The sequence below is a fragment of the Girardinichthys multiradiatus genome, chromosome 4 (genome assembly GCF_021462225.1).
Source record: "Girardinichthys multiradiatus isolate DD_20200921_A chromosome 4, DD_fGirMul_XY1, whole genome shotgun sequence".
NCBI classification, from domain to species: Eukaryota; Metazoa; Chordata; class Actinopteri; order Cyprinodontiformes; family Goodeidae; genus Girardinichthys; species Girardinichthys multiradiatus.
In genome coordinates, this window is record NC_061797.1 from 17,743,558 (window position 1) to 17,766,127 (window position 22,570).

The 22,570-nt window shown below is 38.7% G+C and overlaps 1 long non-coding RNA gene across 1 annotated transcript; it reads left to right on the top strand.

Moving 5' to 3' along the window:
- Nucleotides 1-8,244: 8,244 nt before the first annotated feature.
- Nucleotides 8,245-8,792, top strand: LOC124866478. The gene is made up of 2 exons (XR_007037833.1): nt 8,245-8,647; nt 8,728-8,792. It is a non-coding gene; the product is annotated as an uncharacterized LOC124866478 (long non-coding RNA).
- Nucleotides 8,793-22,570: the final 13,778 nt, after the last annotated feature.

Below are 22,570 nucleotides of genomic sequence, written 5' to 3' on the forward strand. Positions count from 1 at the left end.
GGCAAGTGATCAGAAAAGAGAAAAATTAGTTTAAAAATTTGTTTTTTATTATTTTAATTAACAGAGAACTTCCTGTCCTTACCTGATGGGGCATTGATAGAAAGTTCAAGAGAAACATCTGACTGAGGGAGACACAGTTGTGCAATAAGGATGCTTATATGATATTTAATTAAATAACCATTCAGTCTGTCAAGAATTGTTATGGGAATACCAGCCCAATATGGCCATGGTATTAAAACAATAGTGTGAATCGACCTCTGGCATTGCTGAACAGCAAAAATGTGCACACATGGAACTAATTCACAACAACTTCTCCTTAATATATAAGACAGACAAGGGTAGACATGTGATAAAAACATATTTCAGTCAACAAACTCTTTACTAGGCTAGAACAATTTAACTAAATCTACCGAGCACAATGAATGACTGAAGAAACTAATGAACAATGTACAAACGAAGGAGCAAGGAAACCAATAAAAATGGTTAAAAGCTATAACCTATAAAATTATGCAAAATTACAAGTGTTATCCATGTTTCAGATCCAAGGTTTATCTTGAGGAAGTTGGGATTGAGAATAAATCAGAATAAACTAGCTCTAAAACTAGTTTGCTTAAAAATTAGATCTAACTAGGAACAACAGTTGTCTTCAAACAACCAATCACAATGCAAAGTCAGAAAAGAAGATAAAACATTATTTAAATAAGATAATATTTTATACAACCTTCTGGGTAATTAACTCTCAATGTTGTTCAATTAGCTGTCTTATTTAGTAAAAGGATATTAAAGGAAATATCGTCTGTATCGGAGTTATTCTTAATGTTTAATTAGCAATTACAGGGGTTGGACAATGAAACTGAAACACCTGGTTTTAGACCACAATAATTTATTAGTATGGTGTAGGGCCTCCTTTTGCGGCCAATACAGCGTCAATTCGTCTTGGGAATGACATATACAAGTCCTGCACAGTGGTCAGAGGGATTGTAAGCCATTCTTCTTGCAGGATAGTGGCCAGGTCACTACGTGATACTGGTGGAGGAAAACGTTTCCTGACTCGCTCCTCCAAAACACCCCAAAGTGGCTCAATAATATTTAGATCTGGTGACTGTGCAGGCCATGGGAGATGTTCAACTTCACTTTCATGTTCAGCAAACCAATCTTTCACCAGTCTTGCTGTGTGTATTGGTGCATTGTCATCCTGATACACGGCACCACCTTCAAGATACAATGTTTGAACCATTGGATGCACATGGTCCTCAAGAATGGTTTGCTAGTCCTTGGCAGTGACGCGCCCATCTAGCACAAGTATTGGGCCAAGGGAATGCCATGATATGGCAGCCCAAACCATCACTGATCCACCCCCATGCTTCACTCTGGGCATGCAACAGTCTGGGTGGTATGCTTCTTTGGGGATTCTCCACACCGTAACTCTCCCGGATGTGGGGAAAACAGTAAAGGTGGACTTATCAGAGAACAATACATGTTTCACATTGTCCACAACCCAAGATTTGCGCTCCTTGCACCATTGAAACCGACATTTGGCATTGGCATGAGTGACCAAAGGTTTGGCTATAGCAGCCCGGCCGTGTATATTGACCCTGTGGAGCTCCCGACGGACAGTTCTGGTGGAAATAGGAGAGTTGAGGTGCACATTTAATTCTGCCGTAATTTGGGCAGCCGTGGTTTTATGTTTTTTGGATACAATCCGGGTTAGCACCCGAACATCCCTTTCAGACAGCTTCCTCTTGCGTCCACAGTTAATCCTGTTGGATGTGGTTCGTCCTTCTTGGTGGTATGCTGACATTACCCTGGATACCGTGGCTCTTGATACATCACAAAGACTTGCTGTCTTGGTCACAGATGCGCCAGCAAGACGTGCACCAACTTTTTGTCCTCTTTTGAACTCTGGTATGTCACCCATAATGTTGTGTACATTTCAATATTTTGAGCAAAACTGTGCTCTTACCCTGCTAATTGAACCTTCACACTCTGCTCTTACTGGTGCAATGTGCAATCAATGAAGACTGGCTACCAGGCTGGTCCAATTTAGCCATGAAACCTCCCACACTAAAATGACAGGTGTTTCAGTTTCATTGTCCAACCCCTGTATATGGGGTAATGGACTGCTAAAATGGCGACGAGGAATGTCTATTGACTCTCATAAGATGCCGACGAGTCAGATGTAAATATTTGGTATTACTGGTGCTAGCATGAACTGTTAGCGGTTGTTGCTAACAAAGGGCAGCTTATAGTTTGATCACCACTTCTTTAAAGGTACATTGAAATACCATTAATACAACGATTAATATCCACATGAGCACTGACGGCACATTATGGACAATCTGTGTTTAAAACCACCCATTAAATAAAGTCAGGGGTCGGGCAGGGGTCGGGCTGCATCAGCGTGCACAAACCACTTCACTGGACGTGATTAGAGACAGGGTCTCTAATGGGAACTCTCTGGCACACTGGTCGGTAGAACCTCAGAAAGTAAAGCTCAAGGCATGCTTGTCGTAATTACCCCTTTCCTATGAATGCTGGATTATTCAAATTATACTAAACTTTGTAATTGCATTCGTTTGGCAGGTATTCAAACGTCAGATCCTAGTCACTCCGGCTCCAAGTCTGGAGAATTTGTCCAGCTTGCCAGGAAGTCGGACATTCATGCATGTTCCCTAACCTGTCGTGGGAGTCGTGGAAGAGAAAGAAGTTCAGCGAGCAAAGTGTTTATGTTTCAGTGCCTGCATGACATCATGGGGATTCCAGCTGTGTCTCCTTCTTTCAGCACCTCTAAATGCACGCATGTTAATGCGTGCATTTAGAGGTGCAGAGTTCCATACCAGCATCTTTGTGTACAATTCAGAGTCCATGTTTTTATCCATGGCTGTGGGCACAACGCAGTGGAATGGCATTTCTCAATCAATAAGTGATGCTGTAGATTGTGTTACAGTTGAATAGTCTTTAACTGATTCATCTGGATAAGAAATTAATAAACTTAACGTAAAATCAGAATAAAATACAAACCCTTCTGCATCACTGCACCCTGCTGATTTCGCTTAATAATAGTAAAAGGGTGTTTGGTTTCAGTAAACTATTGCATGTTTATGCTTGGCTTCCTAATATATATGTATGCAGCACTGGTTGGGAGAAACAAGAAAAGACTGTAATATCAGTGCCAGGAGAAAAATAAATAAATGTTGCATTAAGACAATATTGCTGTCTTGTTTTTAATATCATAATAAATCAACTAATCTATGTTGTTAGATCCATATTCAAACCTGAGTTAGTGCTGGGACAAGGAAAATTAATTAGGTAATTAGGTATAATAAAAAAAAAAAAAAGATTTAATGATGAAGACTTACTGAATGGTACGATGAGAACAAGACTTGGAAGAAGGGCAGAACTCTGGCATTAACCAGGCAAACAGGAAGCTGACAGGAAAATCAAGCAGGGAACAATGAAACCAGAGAGTTTACATACAGAGACAGGGTGGACCAATGACCAATAAACCCGAAGAGCTAATCAGATGAAATATGGAAGAGCTGTGGCAGGGAGAAGGCAGAGCAACTGAAGGGGGGAGACTAATCAACACAAATGGTCAGAAGCACAGAGAAGTCCTGGGAAGTAACAGAAATCCAACCGGAAATTAACTCTAGATGGATTAAGAAAACTAAAACAAAAAATTATAAACTAATATTGAAAACACCTACCAATAATAAGCATAAGGAAAATATTTAAAGAAGGTAAATCCTAAAGAACAAAGTCATCAATCCCCAAACGCCTACACATCGTGACAGCTTGCTTGCCACAAACACAGTCATGCTGCTGCGTTCTGTTGGAACAATTTACAGTCTTTGTATTTGCTTTTCAAACCGCTCAAAAATATTTTAAACACAATCTAGACATTTTATATATCAGTTAAGGAAAGGAGAAATCCGATCTTTTGTGACATCCATGACCCATTTTGTTTTTTATGATAGTGATTAGTGAGAACAGATTTCCATAGTTTTGGTGGTGATGTCATACCAGTACAGGGATGTGTACATGCATTGTATGTTCTGGGGACTTGTAGAATAAACGGAGAGCAGTATCTTGAAAGACTTCATAATTTTTTATATGTAACCTGTTTGTGGATATATGTGATCCTGTTTGTGACAGGATCCAGTGTACACTGGGAGTTCATTGCTCTAACAAATATGAGTATAACACAAAGTTTACAAGCAGACTGAAAACATCAACATGGAATATACACTGATTAAAAAATGAGATCTGCATTAATAAAGTTGTGCATAATTAGCTTTTGGGTTAATTGAAATCGCAATGATTTGCATCATAAACCGTTGTTGCTATTGTACTACTCTTTTGTATGATGAGGTTTGTCAGATTTGTCATTTGTTAAGACACAATCCTTAAAAGGTTTAACAGAAGAATTTTTTAATTACTCAGAAGTAGATTAAAAATTCCCAAACAATGGCTCGGAACAGGGTCTTCTCAGTCCTAGAAATGTGTGCAGCGTTGGTGAAAAAAAGCATGTTCTAACCCAAACAAATCAGGGAACACTAACATTAAAAATAAGTTAAACTGATAACGTTAGAGCCTGTAGATGCTGAGGAAGAAAGTTAAAGTGACTTTCCTCTACAATGATTGACATTAGTTATGCAAGGTCATTGAATGCATTTCATTCAAAGACGAGGCTTAGAGGAGAATTATTGCAAAACAGACTTAAGGCTGTCTAATTTTTATGTTTTACATCTTAATGTAGTCATAACAAGAAAGTTACTTCCACTGATCTGCACTTAGAACACAGTAAAAAAAATATCTGCGATGGGCTTATATTCAGTATTTACTGGGGGCTGCAGACATTGCTGAACTGGTGCAGTTGTCAACACTGTTGCTGTTCAGCAGGAAAGTCCTTGGTTTGAATCTTAGCCAGGGCCCTGGCCTCCATGCAGAGAGGCATTTGCATGTTCTCCCAGTCTATTCATGGGTTCTGTCTGAGTCTAATGGCTTCCTCTCATAGTCCAAAAATATTTGGTCAGTTGGTATCTCAAAATTGCCCTAAAGAGTGAGTGTAAGTGTGCTTGGTTGTTTGTCTGAGTGATGCCCGGTGATGGTGACCTGTCCAGAGTGCCAGAGTGTACCCCACCTCTCACCTATTGACCACTGGAGATAGGCAGGATTCCCCAGCGACCCTGTGAGGATAACCAGCAATAGAAAATGGATGGAGGGATGGTATTTATTGAAAAACTGACAAATTATTAATTCTTTCTGTTGTCTTTGTTTTTATCATGTTTGTTTTGATCACTTCTATCACAGTTGTGTCACCTCTTAATTAACACCATACTGTGTGCTGCAAACTCTGTGATAATTGTAGGTAATTTTCCTTCATGTTGCTGCTTCGAAGAATATTTCCCCTGTAAGGTTATGTGTACCAACATGTCCACTGAGCCAAAAATTAAGAGAAAATAGCCACTGGTCAGTAATCAAACAAAACAGATTGTGAGTTACAGGTTCTACCTTTTCATTTTGTATGGATTAAAGTGGATTTTTTAATAAGTTTATTTAGCACTCATCTGTTGTTTGGATGTGTTGCTTTTATTTTAATTATTCAGTTTCTCTGCACATGAGTCATTGAAACTGTACAGAAATACGTAACAAACCTATTTACCAACAATCAAGCCTTAGCCAACCACCTTTATTTATAAGCATTATTAAAAGGTGGAACATGATAAAACATAATATACAGTGTCATGAATAAGTAATTGGCCTATTTTCTTTTGTATTTGTATTTTTTGTTGTTGTCACACTTAAATGTACCTGATAATTAGACTAACTTTAATATCAAAAGCTAAAGATAACCTGAAAGTGCAGCTTTCAAATGAAGATTTGATTTATATAGGGAAAATATTTATCCAAACTATCCTGCCCCTATGTGAATACGAAACTGCCATTAACCACATTTTTAGTTAATTTCACTAGTCAGTCCCAGGCATGAATACTTAAATAGAAGCTGTCTGACAACACGAAGAAGGGCAAAATATCTTAAAAAGCAGCAAATCATGATCTGATATAAAGAAATTAAAAAGCAGTAATGAAAATAAAATCATTGTCTTCTACGAGTTTCTAAAGTGGTTACAAAGTCTATGCCTCTGAGACTTCAGTCAAAGAAAGAGCAATTATCCACAAATGGAGAACACATGGAACATTGGTGAACATCTAGGTGGTCACAAAACAACTTAGAGCAACATCTAAAGCCCTGAAGACTACATTTTCGTCAGTTAAGGTGTCAGAAAGAGTCTGGAAATACCAGCATCCATGGGAGGACCAAAGGTTCCATCTCACATTGCTCAAAAAGCATCTTACTAATCCTCAAGCTTTTGGGGAAAAGCTTGTGGAACAAAATTGTATCTTTTTGGGAAATGCATATCCCATTACATTTGGTATAAAACTAACACAGCTTTATGGAAAACATCATGGTGATAGTGTGATGGTCTGGGGCTGCTCTGCTGTTTCAGTATCTCGACTGAAGTAGTAGAATGTTCGGCAATCATAAAATCACCTTGAAGGTAACGTTAAGCTCAAAGGCACATGCTTCATGCAGCAGGACAATGATCCAAAGCACATTGGCAGATCCACCTCTGGATGGCTGAAAAAAAATAAATTAAGTATGGGTTTTGAAGTGGCCTAGTCAAAGTCCAGACTTAAATCAGGCTGTGTTACTGTGGTATGATCTTAAGCAGGCAGTTAATGCTCAATCCCTCCCCCACCTCACTTGAAAAATGTAAGTAATATGCCATTTCTTGAGACCAGACTTTTATATACACAGCTCAGTTTCAGATGTTTGTCAAAATATCTTATTTACAGTTCTGCTTTTTGCCTTATCTCTTGGGTGATTTAACCCATGAAAAATGGTGCTATAGTCGCTAATTGGTTCAATAAAAATATGTGTTTCCTTTTCCAAGTAGGTTTATGAGGGATTTTATTAATGCAATGTAAAATGCAATACTATTGGTTTCATCTGTTAGTTTTTTCCAGGGAACCACTATGACAGTTTAAAACATTTACCACCCTAATTCCTGTTGAGTCACATAAAGCACTTGTCAGATCTTCACTTCGTGTTTAGGATTAACCTAATCCCACCCTTATGAAAATGTTCAACTCAAATATTCCTGTGTTGCCCTAGAAAACAACTTTTTGCCTCTTTACTGACATGTCCCACTGACCTCCACAACAGAGCCTCTCATTTTTTCTCCCCAACTGTGAGTGAAGGGATGGTTTATTCAGTTAATGAAAGAGAGTGGGATGCTTGCATGAAAGCAAGAGTTGTGACAGCCAGTTAATCCTCCTCTGCCTGCGTAACCACTGCTCTGGAGACATCTATATGTCAGTTAGCATTACACTGTAAATAGCTAACCATCATACTGGGAGCCAATCAGCATATATTTCTGAAACATTTAGCAGCCGTAATAATGACCTGCTTTAATGTTCTACTAATTGGGTGGTTATCTTTTTCTCTAGCATGAATTAGGTTATTATTTGTGGATTTAATCCTTAAACTCACTCTCCAGTGAAACTAAAAAGGAGACAGCCTGATTATGCACAGTTTTTTTTGCCAGTTATGAAATATTATGGAACACCATGCACTTATTGATAATTCCCATCTGTGGAGTTAGCTGTAGGTGTTCAAGAACACACTTGTTACAGGATGTTCTTTGCCTCGTCCTCTATTCTGTATGCGTTCTCAGTTACACTTGGCTTGCAGTTATTTTCACCAAATTCTTTTTAATTTAAAATGTTGCTGTAGTTGTGTATTTTGTCTGAAAGTTAATTTAGGTACTTTGTTTATGTGTCCATTATCAAAAAAACACAACACCAAATTTTGTGCTAAATTACCACTAACAGTTACCACAACATGAGTTCTTTGTTTCTACAGTAACTTCAGTTTTCATGGACAACCAGTATTGTAGCTGTCTGATTACACTCTAATTTATTTCACTGTTACTTAATTAACATGCACCTCTGATAATCTTTGGATGTTTTAAATTTGTTTTGGTCAGGGTTCTGGGTTTGTGTGTGTGTGTGTGTGTGTGTGTTTGTGTTCACTTTGTTTTTAGCTTTCAGATGGTTCCAGAGTTTCTCAGGTGCACGGGGTGACAGGTGCGACTGATCTGCTGATTGCCTTGAGGAGTATTTAAGCAGGAGGCTGCCAGCACTTCGATGCCAGAGTGTTTGCCTTCAGTGGTAACAAACCTAGCCTCTAACCAAGCTTCGGTCCATGACTCTTTGATGACATTGTGTTTGATTTTTTTTTTTTTTTTCCAGGCTGAAACCTGAACCCCGTTTATCTTCGTTGAGCTTCGTCTTTGGTTCCAGTGACTTCCTGGACGCTCAAGTTTACCTACGTTTTGTGGATTACGTTCTGGATTTCGTGTTTTGGATTATGCTGGCAGCTTCCTGGAAATTCCCGACTCCTGAACCAAGGCAGAGGCGTACCCTGTCCACCCTCCAACGCAAGTACCTGAACATTGAACTCTCTCATGAACTCACCAGTATTCACTCCCCCGCTCGTACTGAAGCATCTGGACAACCTAGCTTTGCACACCCAGGTTCTGACTCCCTCTACCCCTAGCGACCTGACGGCATTTACTTGGTAAGACCCTTTCTTGGTTACAAATATCGTTTCGTTAACACCGTTCCCTGTTTCACCAGTTCTCTTCCCCTCTCTTTCAGTTGGTGAATTTACCCATTCATGTCCCTGTGTTCACGTACTGTAAATAAACACCGTTACACTTTCAGTTTGTTTTCTGTTGTCTGTATGTGGGTCAGTGCTATTTTGAAAATGACAATTTTCACAAAATCCTGTTCATATCAGTACCCGTAATCAACTTGCTCACAATATTAATGACATTATGTAGTTATATGCTTTAAATAATTGAACTGATAGATTTGCATTGAAATTTCATTCTAGTACCCTTAAACCAAGATTAGTTTAAAACAATACTATTTAACAGTGCATAAAACATCTTTTTAAAGAAGGAAAGCATAAAACGGGTATGGACTGATGACCTGTCCATGGTGTACCCAGCTTTTTGCCTGACAATTGCTGGAGAAACCAGCGACTGCAACCTTACAATGACAAGAAGATGGAGGGATAGATGGATGGAAAGCATGGAAGTTAATTAACCTTTAAAAATTTTAAGAGATCATTAAATTGGCTTGACTCTTAAGCGCACTGTTATTACTTGAAAGATATATGCCTTTTAATGAATACAGAACATCTGCAGGATTAATTTGAAGAAAAAAAAGGTAAATCTACCTCAGATGGCAATGTGATCAACATAGTAAGAATAAGGCCCATTTTGTTTGTTTGGTGAACAGAGATGCTTAATTAAACCAGTTATTTTTCACATAGGATCAGTACTCTGAAATTAGGGTCTTGACATAATCCCCAGTATCTATGATTCAGAATATTTTGAATCAGGATTTTAGATTCTGGTTCTGTAACTGTATCCTGTTCCTGCTCAGACTACTTTCTGAACGACAGGCAAATGTGTTGCTAAACACCCACTTTAGGCAACGTGTTCTGCAAAGGAAAACACAAAGAAGCAGGTGAAACACATCTGACATCAACACTAAATTCAAATTTTTTTGATACTTTTTTCTTTGACATTGGAATGAAGTAGAAACATATGTCAAATAATTTGGTTGTAAACTCCTGTTACAAAGCCAAGTTAAAGCAGATGTCCTTTTTAATCTTTGGTATGAGATCTAATCCAACAGCATCCCTTTCCTGTGAGAGAGCGGTGATAATTCCACATTGGAAAAGGACTGTTATTCTTTAAAATGTTTCTTCTTTTCTGTTTGTGATTACAGACAGAACAAGAGCCTGAACACACTTCAGGGTGACCCAAGATTACCTATTGATATTCCAGTGAACCGGGCACATAAAAATCAAGAAAAAGTATTTAATTTTGTTTCAGATGATTCTGTTTGCTTTTTAATTAGTTCACATGTTTTCCAACTAATAGGATAAGAATCTTTCCCATCTCTCAGCTGCACACATTTGATATTTTGCCATGCTCAGTATTCAAAACATGAACAGCTTTAGATTACCACTCATTCTGCATGTGTGTGTCTGACTGTGGCTTTGGAACTGGCCTTTTCATCCACCCATATTGGTAATCAAGCGCTATGGAGATTCTTGTGCCTGCAGACGGGGGGAATATGGCTGACACCACCAGTCCTAAATCGAGCCACTGCTGCTTCATGCAGTGATTTATGTTACTTATTAGCAGGCCCCCACTGGCAGGGCCCATCATCAGAATTATAAACAAGGATTAGGCCTTAGGCTAATGATTAGACCGCAAAAGAAAGCTGACCATGTGTTTAGCTGTGACGCGTTTTCAGCAAACCAGATTACAGACCACATGCAGAGCGCCGCAAATATGAGAGATGGGCACACACAAAAATAAAATCTTATAAGCATACATCCAGATTAAACACCCTCTGACACACAAATACACAGCAGTGGAAAAGCAGCCTACAAATATGTGGTTTTACAGCTGTACTAATCAGATTATATATCTGTATTAACCCTGCAAACCAATCAACTCTCCTACAATGAGTCTAACTGCAAAAACTGAATGTTTAGTATAAAGGTTAAAATTAGTTTTCTATTTATCTGAAATTAAACAAGAAACCAAAAAACATAAACAAACTATATTTTAAAAGACTGGTAGATTCATGAAGTAAAAAGCCTGATCCTCAGTGACACACATAAAATTCATGTTTGGGTCAATTGTTCGGTAGACATGGCTCCAAGCAGTTTTTATACACTATGTGATGCTCATACCCAGTGTAGTGGAGTAATGGCACAGTGTGACATAGCCCCCAGCTTTTAGATAAACCAGTATAGGCCAGCTAACTGACACTCATTGTTTCTTTTATTGGGAAAGATTGCAGTCTATTATTGTCTCACATCTGCGTCCTCCTAGGGTATACTTTTATTCAACTTGCCTTGCCTTTTCAACTGTCTGTTGGTGCCGGCATGAGCTAAATGTTACACACTGCAAAGAGTTCTGATCACTGCATTTCCACCCCGCAACTCATAATCCTGCAATCCAATCACAAGAATCAATACGCCCCTGGTCCTTTATGGAGAATGCCAAGAGACTGATATTTTTAAGTTAAGGAGTATTATAGAGGTGATTGCATGAACCTATTATGAGTTGAAGGGCAGATAGTTCAATCAAAGAAGTTTCAGCACATGATCCCACCATAGTAACGGACGAGGTTAACTTAATACAAGAATCTAAAACTCTCTGATTTTTCTGACTTTTAATAAATGAAGGATTTCCTGGATTGTACCACTGAAAGGCCATTTGAATACCAATCCTACAGTTTACCTCGTTTAGCTAATTTGAATCCATATTAAACTAATCATTAGTGTTGATCCTAAACCTTCAAGCATGGATCAAAACATGCCTCACCTGCTCTTCCCTCTGCCTCTTCCTTTCCTTATCACTCTTTTCTCCCTGATGTGGCCTCCATACTTTTCTAATTTGACTTGTTTGGTTGTTGCTTTTTTGTTTGTTTAGATTTAGTGTGAACTCTGGATTAATTACATCTAAGTCTTCCAGCCTGTGCAAAAAACAGTCATCAAGTACAATACCAGAATGCATTTGGAAATAGAAAATGTGAAAAAATTTAAATAATTCCACTAACAGTGGAAAACGGTGTATACTTAAACTTAGGATAAGTTTCGCATAAAAAAACAAGAGCCTGATTTTCAAAAAAATCCAAATAAGGAGCACATGCAAAAAAATAAATAAATAAATAAATTTGCACATGCAATAAGTGGGCGGGTTTTGCACGATCTACAAAGATTGCGTGGACAATGGATAACAGGTGCAAGAGGGGCAGATGCCCTATTTAAATTAGGAAACTGCCGGTGCTCCTGGCTGTCATCCTGGAAAGTGTGGGAGAGCAGCAAGCGTAAAACAAGGGTGTCCAAAGTGCCGCCAGGGGGCCTTTTGCAGCCCCTCCAACGCAATAAATCACGTTGCCGGTGGTTACGGAATACATTTGGATATCCCCCTCCCATAAATTTGTACATTTGTACATACATTTTGACTCATTATCTTATGTTTTGCATATTTCATGAAGGCAAACACGCTAAAAAATCTGCATCTGCTGTTCCGTGGATTTTGCATGTACAATTCGACTTGTACCTGGTTTGCAGATTAGCCCACACTGTGCACAAGTGTGCACGTGGTTTTGTACACGCAAAACCTTTGAAGATCAGGACCCAATTTTTTAAAAAACATATTAGAAAAAGACAGTCATACTGTGCAAATTCACGACTGATGGATGCAAAATATTTAGGCACGATAGAATTGTGAGTCTTAAGTCAACAGGCTTTGGTCATTCAGCGTGAGAGTCTCACCAAGACAACCTACAAACACAACTTGTTTAGCTGCAATTTAGCCATTCAATATTACAAATTGTAAAAAAGTCTAGTAAACGTATCCGCAAAAACAAAAAAAAGCCAACAAATTATAGCTACTACTGACAGCTGACCAGAGCACACACTTATCAACTGCAAATACACACACACACACACACACACACACAAAGGATAAAAATCACAAGAGGTGAGAGTAACATATGAGCTAAACACCTACATAACGTTCAGGGACAAGTAACTGGAAGAGCAGCCTTTTAAACACAAGGCAAATTTTGAGCACTACTTTCTGGTTACTAAGTTAGGTAAAAAATAAAAACAAAAAGTCCTCTGGCCTTCTGCCTCAGCCGTGCAGCTGCCTGCAACCATTCCTCGCTTCCTTTTTATGATTATAAGCTAAACTGTACTTGCCACAAAATCTGAAAACTTTGGTACTGACAAAGTGACGTACCTTTTGACTCAGTAAAAAAGGTCCTGTTTTTTTTTTTGTTCCTCTTCCTTATTACCACTCTCTATAATCCAGAGCTGTATGCCCATGTTAGGAAGTTGTATGTCACTTAATGTAACAACCCTGAAACTCAACACTACATTTTGCAGGCTGTTTAGTTTCTCTGTCAGCCAGCTCCCTCACATGGTAAACAATGTGTGTGGTCCGGGGTTTTTAAGATTGACGGGTGCTGCAAGCGACTGGTGTGTTCAGGAACACTAGGGGAAAGAGCTCATAGCTAATTAGATGCAGATAGGTAAGAACTGCTATGAAAATTTAGATTTAATATTTATGATATTGTCATAAATATCTAAGATTAATATTTAAGTTTCATATCTTATTAGTTTTCTAATCATGAACGGAAGCTTAAAGATGCGATTTTGGTTTTGCTGAGCTACTTTCTCCTATTTGAACAAATCTATCTGTAACTGTCCACCTTTCATTTCCAGCAACAATTGTGGGACTCTAAATTGTGTTTATGATTGAGTCTGGAGAACATAAAGGAAGTTACCAGACCATGGAGACTAAATATAACCTTAAATGTGGCTTTTCTTGTTAAGATTCAAAAACTTTCATTTGGCCCTCTGAACGGTGTAATGACTTCCTTGCACAGTTTGTATATGCATACAGAAAATCTGGCCACGTAGCAAAGCCTGGTCTGTCCTGTGAGATTGGTTAAGCCTCATGAATTGTTTAGGAATTGCTCAAATGAATCAGATCAAATCACATGTCTTGTTTAATGGCCTTTGACATTATTATTGTGAATGATTTTTTGATCTTGCTGTGCCACTTAAGAGGAATTAGGGAGGAACAATTTAGCGGCAACCAGTGTAGCCATGGCAACCCATTTTAAACACAGACCCCCTGTCAACAGTAAGTACAACAGAACAAGTGTTACATTGTCTTCCTTCTGATGGGGTAACAATTGCCCTGTCTTTTGTGTGAATGCCATGCACAATGTGGAACTTTGATTTTCCAATGCATGCCTATTAACTAAACAAGCCTTATGTTTGCACTGTGCTAGCTCATGGATGTCCCATCTTCTGCCTCTCTGTCTGGTTAGATATGAGTTTTATGGCTTGGATAGATTGGGTAGTAGTTTCACGAGTATTACCACAAACACAACCCATTTAGTTGTACTAAATGTTTATTAATATTATTTTGTTATTTTTGCTGGATGCATATTAGAGCTAAATGCAATATGTAGGTCTGTACCACATGATCAGCTGTCTGAAAAATTGGTTTTACATATATATTTTTTAAACACAGTGTAATCTGTGTGTTTTCTGACAGATCGCTCAATAAAAGCTTAACAAAGCCATATTTACTTTCTTTTTTATTTAATTTTCACAATGATGTAAATTTATTAAGTAAATTCACTTACTTGAGCAAAATTTAAATAACTGTGTGCTTTGTAAGAGTATTTCCATCCTATATTACTTGACCTGCATACTAGTTATAATATAAATAATCTCCTTGCACGAAATAGCAATGCCTTGTAAAATAACCATTTACTTTGTTTGTAGTGCAAACTAATGGACTGACTTCAATCAGTGATTTTCAGCCATTTTGGGGTTGACATTTAGCATAAAAGTGTACAAAATTGCAAGGCGTGTAAATTTCAAGAACCAAATAATGATTAAAAAGATGACTGAATTGAGGTTACATGACCTCTGAGTTCTGCTGGGAATATACAGGGGTTGGACAATTAAACTGAAACAGCTGTCATTTTAGTGTGGGAGGTTTCATGGCTAAATTGGACCAGCCTGGTAGCCAGTCTTCATTGATTGCACATTGCACCAGTAAGAGCAGAGTGTGAAGGTTCAATTAGCAGGGTAAGAGCACAGTTTTACTCAAAATATTGAAATGCTCACAACATTATGGGTAACATACCAGAGTTCAAAAGAGGACAAATTGTTGGTGCACGTCTTGCTGGCGCATCTGTGACCAAGACAGCAAGTCTTCGTGATGTATCAAGAGCCATGATATCCATGGTAATGTCAGCATACCACCAAGAAGGACGAACCACTTCCAACAAGATTAACTGTGGACGCAAGAGGAAGCTATCTGAAAGGGATGTTCGGGTGCTAACCCGGATTGTATCCAAAAAACATAAAACCACGGCTGCCCAAATCACGGCAGAATTAAATGTGCACCTCAACTCTCCTATTTCCACCAGAACTGTCCGTCGGGAGCTCCACATGGTCAATATACACGGCCGGGCTGCTATAGCCAAACCTTTGGTCACTCATGCCAATGCCAAACGTTGGTTTCAATGGTGCAAGGAGCGTAAATCTTGGGCTGTGGACAATGTGAAACATGTATTGTTCTCTGATGAGTCCACCTTTACTGTTTTCCCCACATCCGGGAGAGTTACGGTGTGGAGATTTCCCAAAGAATCGTACCACCCAGACTGTTGCATGCCCAGAGTGAAGTGATGGTTTGGGCTGCATATGATGGCATTCCCTTGGCCCAATACTTGTGCTAGATGGGCATGTCACTGCTAAGGACTACCGAACCATTCTTGAGGACCACGTGCATCCAATGGTTCAAACATTGTATCCTGAAGGCGGTGCCGTGTATCAGGATGACAATGCACCAATACACACAGCAAGACTGGTGAAAGATTGGTTTGATGAACATGAAAGTGAAGTTGAACATCTCCCATGGCCTGCAGAGTCACCAGATCTAAATATTATTGAGCCACTTTGGGGTGTTTTGGAGGAGCGAGTCAGGAAACGTTTTCCTCCACCAGTATCACGAAGTGACCTGGCCACTATCCTGCAAGAAGAATGGCTTAAAATCCCTCTGACCACTGTGCAGGACTTGTATATGTCAATCCCAAGACGAATTGACGCTGTATTGGCTGCAAAAGGAGGCCCTACACCATACTAATAAATTATTGTGGTCTAAAACCAGGTGTTTCAGTTTCATTGTCCAATCCCTGTACTTGTGTGAGAGCACCAATATGTAAGGAGGTGCCTGACCATTTAATCATTTAAGAACCAAAAGTAAAATTTAAAAACAATTCTGAAACGAACATCCAGCCAGTACAGGAAGGACAATGTGCTCATGTCACCGTTTACCAGTCCGCAGAAGGACAACAGTATTTTAGACCAGCTGCAGGCAATGAAGAAGAAAGTTGTCCACCCTAGTATAGAGAGAGTTGCAGTTGTCCATTTTAGAAGTAATAAAAACACATTTCAAATTGACTATGAGGTAGATTGTGTTTGATTTTAGAGATCAACCTCAGATAGTAGAAGCTAGACTGCATTACTGAGCTGTTTATCAAGTTTAAAACTGATATCAAAAACTACCCCAGGATTCCTGGCAGCAGTACAACAACAATAATCTAAAGGTTGTCATGTTACAACCTACAACTTCAATGTATTTTTTATGAATTGTTTTCACAGAACTTAAAGTAGCGCATAATTGTGAAATGCCAGGAAAATAATAAATGATACATTTTCAAAATTACTTGATAAAGTAAAAATGTGAAAAGTGTGCCATGTATTTATAATAAGTACTCCAGAGTCAATATTTTATAGAAACATATTTTGCTGCAAATTCAGATGGAAGCCTTGCGGGGTTTGTCCTTTCCAGCTTTGCTGATCTAGCAGCTGAAAGTTTTGCCCCTTTTTTTGCAAAATACGTCAAGCTCAGTCACTTTAGATAAAGACTGCCTGTGATCTGTTATTTTTAATATTTTACCATGATTTTAACATGATTCAATGTTACAGGTTCACAGCAAATCAAAATTACACTCGAAATATTAGTAGACAAATTTTTTTATGTTGTTTGTGATAATAACACTAGTAATTGCACAAAATTCTGGTCACACTATGCTTTAAAATATATCCGTCTATATGTAAACATATGGTGGACACACACACCACCATCTATATACCAAGTAAAACAGCCATTTCCTTTGCATAGTTGTGGAAATGAAGAGTTTCCAGTTTTGAAAACACCAGTCTGAGAAACAGAGAAAAGAAATTATTGTGGCAACATTCCTTCCTATGAACTCTTTATTTTTAGGATTGAATGTTCTTGAGATTTTTTTGTTATACTGCATCCCTGGATTTTCATGCCTCTTGGTAAACTGTTGCTCGTCTTTCTACTATATGCCACCAAATATTCCACTAATTGTAGGTTGGATGTAAAACCAATGTGGAATTAAAAATCCCCTTATTTTGGAACTTGAAAACAGTACAACCTCTGCAGAAATTGAGATCCGGACTCAGCTTCGGAAGGGCTGTAAGAGGTTTCAGGAGTTCACCTGAGCTTGATTCAGTTGCAACAAAGGTGTCAGCTATGGCTAAAGTAGTTTGAGGACAGAGCTGCAAAAAAGAATCCCTTAAAATAATTTACATGACATTGAAAACAATAACTGCAATGACTTCATTAGATTTTATTGATTTCATTAGAGCAGATTGTATCATAGGTTGTCAGAAAATACGACCACAATTTTTGGACTTTTAGCTAGTTCTTGAGTTGTGTGTTAATGTGTTTTGGGTTATTGTGTTCTTTTCTATACCCCGAGCAATGAGTTTTGCAGCAAGTAAAATAACCACAAATGTAAGACCCAAACTGGGACAAGCAACTATACACAAATACTCCAGAAAGCAGTGATCTAGGAATCCACAAATCAACAGACAATTGTGGAAGTGATTGACTATTCTCTCAGTTATCAGTTTACATATTAAGAACAACAGTAGCCAAAAAAACTATTTCTTTAAATAACAATTTAAACTGGGCGCCGGGCTGCAGTTGCCGGTTTCGGTGGGTGGGGCGGTGGAGCATATCTTGTGCCTGCACTGGGGGAGCTGGCGGGTTGTGCCTGCAGTGGTGGGCCTGCCTGGCCCAGTTACCCGACTGGCGCATGTTTCTCTCTCATGGACTGGCAGGTTGGGGCTTCTACCGTTGGCTGGATGGTTGGGCGGGCTTGGCGGTGTGCTGCTCTGCTGGCTGTCGTGTCGGGGGGGAGGGCTAAAGGGTGGCGTTGAGGGGCTGCAGCGTGTGGGGTGGGTGTAGCCGTAAGGCTCCACTTGTGAAAGTAAATCTGTTGGGCTTTTTCTTGGCACTCAGACAACAATTCTGAGCGCTACTCTGCCGGACAGGACACGGTAAAAAAATTAAATAAAATAACAATTAAAATAAATATGAAAAATTATTCCTTTCCAATAAATCCAATAAATAAAGGACTCTCACCTTGTAACCAGGGAAGTCAAATTAAAGGAGTGCTTAAAACATCCTACCAAACAATCCAGAGATGGGTGTAATAATAATTTTCTTTCACTGAAGGGTTGAATAAAAATGGCCTTCCCTATAATAAAGTATAATATTAATTATAATAAAGTGTTCACAATAGAGTCACTCAATGATAATATATTCTAAGCCATCAGAAAAATTTGGAATAAGATGCTTCCTTCAGGCTTCTCTGTTTGCAGAGTCAAGGACATCTTAGTGTTCCACCATGGGGTCATCTGGACAGCCAAGTCCCTGAGGCTTTTCCCACCATCTGACCAGGGTGGAGGGGTTGGGGGGGAGGATATGGGGGGATCGAAGGTGCTGTTCAAAAAGAACAGAAAATTTCCATTTTGGGGGGAGGGAAGGAGTCTGTGAGATAAAGTTAGTGTTATTTATCATTGTTAAGGTAACACTCAATATTGAGTTATGTTAATTAGAACTCTGTTGCGAAAACCAATGACTGTGGGAAGCAGTGCTTCCACAAATAGTTCCTACCTATGGATCAATTGATCTGCAGTCAGCTGTTCTTGGCCTTTCTTAGGAAAGCACTGTTGGAGCTGTTACATTTCCCAGTAAGGTAACAACTTACTTATTAAAAGTAATTTTTTTAAGTTAAAAACACTTATGTCTGTTTTAGATTTTTGATGTATTCTTACAGTAGATAAATGTATTTCACTGACTGCAAATGTTTGTGTTGACCACACACTTCTGAATAATAGTCATGGCTAATAGTTTCTGCAGGAGTGCAGTTTGTTGTGCAGTTGAACTTTTTTTCAGACAAATCTTTTTTTTTTTTTACTATTGTTGAGCTTTGCACGGAAGAGTCTGGCAGTCTTGCTGTGATGCAGGCTCTGAGGCTCATCAAACTATCTGAGTAACAATAACCAGACAGTCTGAGAGACAGCAGGAACCAAGATTAACCTGAGGCAGAGATGGAGGGAGGCTTCATTTGGGGTATGAAGTCTAACCCTCAGATTCCACCTCCAACCTTTTTTGGGTCTTCTGCAGCGGGTCTCTCGTTATTTGCATGGAAGGCTCTTGACCTTTCTCCTGTGCCTGTAGCTTGTGTAGACATCTTCATAAAAGTACTAACTTAGTCACCAAGTACAAACAAGACAGGAGGCATTATTTACAGTTTAACTGGTAGCCACACTGCCCAGCTCCGGCTAAAACAGACAAGTGCAGGGAGGCTCCGCCCTTTTTACATTACAACACAGCATAACCTTATGCTTAACAAGGTAGTACCAACCAAAAAGCAGTAGTTGTAAACATTGTTCTCAACACCAATCATTGCATGCTCTATCTTATGTGAGCATAATAAAACATGAACATTGATTATTTAAAGCTACTCCAAATAGAGTAAGTTCTCATATGTACATGCAGTCTTCATAAATGAACTTTAAAGTGGAAACAGAGTTCAAGTGCTGAGATGTCAGATTGTGTTTTTAGCTCAGGGTACAAGCATGAGTTTTTAGTTTGGGTTGAGGTGTTAAAGTTGATAAGGTAAAACAGATCAAAGGATGAAACACACAGGCCTATAGAAGTGGCAGCTTAATTTGCCACAAAGTTTATCTGTTGAAAACTAAATTTCCATGGTTGATGGGGATGCAACCAGAAGGCAGGCGCACCTCTAGAGGAGGAAAGGAGAGTGCAAATTGAATAGTAGAGAATCTGGTAACTTCAAAACAGATAAGTAAAATAAAATTTACAATGGAGTAGCTGCAGGGCATGAATGATAAAGGTTTGCTGGACTTGACCACTGAACCTGATGGTACCGAAAATCCAATAAAAGAATATGCTTGGTATGAGTTCGCATGGAAAAGTGCAATGAATGCTGTAGAATCAGCATTTGAGACTCAGTCAGAAGAGACACGCTGTGGGTGGCTAGGCAACTTTGATGCTGAAAGAAAACTGTGGTGCCATGACGAAAATTATGGGCACATACTGGAGATATATGTGGAGATAAGCAGACTAGGACTGTTTGCGTAGGTGGCTGAGGAATTATGGATTTAGGCTAGAAGTCTTAGGAGGATGGAAAAAGCAGGTAGAAAAACACCTTAGAAGGGCAACCTCAGCAAAAAGAGATGGGTTAACACACCTATCTCAAGAGGGATCCTGCATGAGACCTATACATTAAAAATGACTAGATGTTGACAAAACAATATGCTTATAAAATCAACAAAATCCACAACATGCATAACATGCCTTAAAAGATGAAACTGAAAGTGACAGTCGTGAGCAAACAGGTTTTATACAAACAGAAAGTACGGTAGTTAGTTGTGGTTGTTTGACAGAGTTTTTGAGCTCATGTTGATGGGCACAACAGCCAGGCTGAAAAGCACATATGCTTCTTCACTTTTCAGGAGTGACTGGTTAAAATGTGGCTCAAATACTGCGACAGAATCCTGCTGAGGCAGCCAACCAGACACTGAATGTAAGGCAGTGAGGTGCCTGACCAGGAGACAGGTTTATATTGTACATAGAGAGCTTACTCTAGGTTCCAGCACAGGTTTAAGATTTTAATGCTTTAATGCACTGCGAAAGAACAGTGGGGCCTTGTAAGAAACTAAATAAATATATAACACTTTTAATGAAGAAAAAAAACTAAATTTCATAATCAATTCACATTGCTATGATATTATAGTAGCAATATATACCAATGATTGTTATAATTGCAATAATGTCCATCTATCTATCCATCCATCCATTCATCCATCCATAAAGCTCAAATCAGATGACAACTCTCCACCATAGCGCTATGGGTAAGTGCAGAAACTCTATAAGAAAGTTAATTTCAACCGCTTGTGTCCACGATCTTGTTGTTTTGATCATTAACCTTATGTCACAATCAGAAGTTAGGATGGCTATATAGACAAATTAGTAAATCAAGAGCTTTGTTTTTTGACTCAGCTCTTACATCACAACGACAAAGCAGACACATTACTGCACGAGGTCCTAATTCATCCATCTATCTATCTATCTATCTATCTATCTATCTATCTATCTATCTATCTATCTATCTATCTATCTATCTATCTATCTATCTATCTATCTATCTATCTATCTATCTATCTATCTATCTATCTATCTATCTATCTATCTATCTATCTATCTATCTATCTATCTATCTATCTATCTATCTATCTATCTATCTATCTATCTATCTATCTATCTATCTATCTATCTATCTATCTATCTATCTATCTATCTATCTATCTATCTATCTATCTATCTATCTATCTATCTATCTATCTATCTATCTATCTATCTATCTATCTATCTATCTATCTATCTATCTATCTATCTATCTATCTATCTATCTATCTATCTATCTATCTATCTATCTATCTATCTATCTATCTATCTATCTATCTATCTATCTATCTATCTATCTATCTATCTATCTATCTATCTATCTATCCATTATGATCAAGACAGAAAGATATTTGAATTTCCTTTCTTAAGGCTCAGATTGACCACCATGCCAAACAATGAGAACTTTTGCCTTATGCCCCTTTTCCTTGCGCTTAGGCCAACTCTGCTCCACTCAGCCCGTTTTGTGAGTGGTTCCATGACAGTTATTTTTGGCCTTTTTGGAGAGCTACTCAGTAGTAGGTGTGATCAGGGTAGGAACTACATGTGACGTGAACAGACTGCTGTTCACTGATTGGCCAGGAGAAATGAGAAGAAAACTAAAGAGCCAGAGCGGGTCAATCTGAAATATAATGTTACTATTTACAAATCATGAACCATGCCTGAAGGCTGAAAGAATAGGAAAAGGATACATCAGCTTTCAGGCAGGATGCTGTATTTACAGGTCCTTCTCAAAATATTAGCATATTGTGATAAAGTTCATTATTTTCCATAATGTCGTGATGAAAATTTAACATTCATATATTTTAGATTCATTGCACACTAACTGAAATATTTCAGGTCTTTTATTGTCTTAATACGGATGATTTTGGCATACAGATCATGAAAACCCAAAATTCCTATCTCACAAAATTAGCATATCATTAAAAGGGTCTCTAAATGAGCTATGAACTTAATCATCTGAATCAACGAGTTAACTCTAAACACCTGCAAAAGATTCCTGAGACCTTTAAAACTCCCAGCCTGGTTCATCACTCAAAACCCCAATCATGGGTAAGACTGCCGACCTGACTGCTGTCCAGAAGGCCACTATTGACACCCTCAAGCAAGAGGGTAAGACACAGAAAGAAATTTCTGAACGGATAGGCTGTTCCCAGAGTGCTGTATCAAGGCACCTCAGTGGGAAGTCTGTGGGAAGGAAAAAGTGTGGCAGAAAACGCTGCACAACAAGAAGAGGTGACCGGACCATGAGGAAGATTGTGGAGAAGGGCCGATTCCAG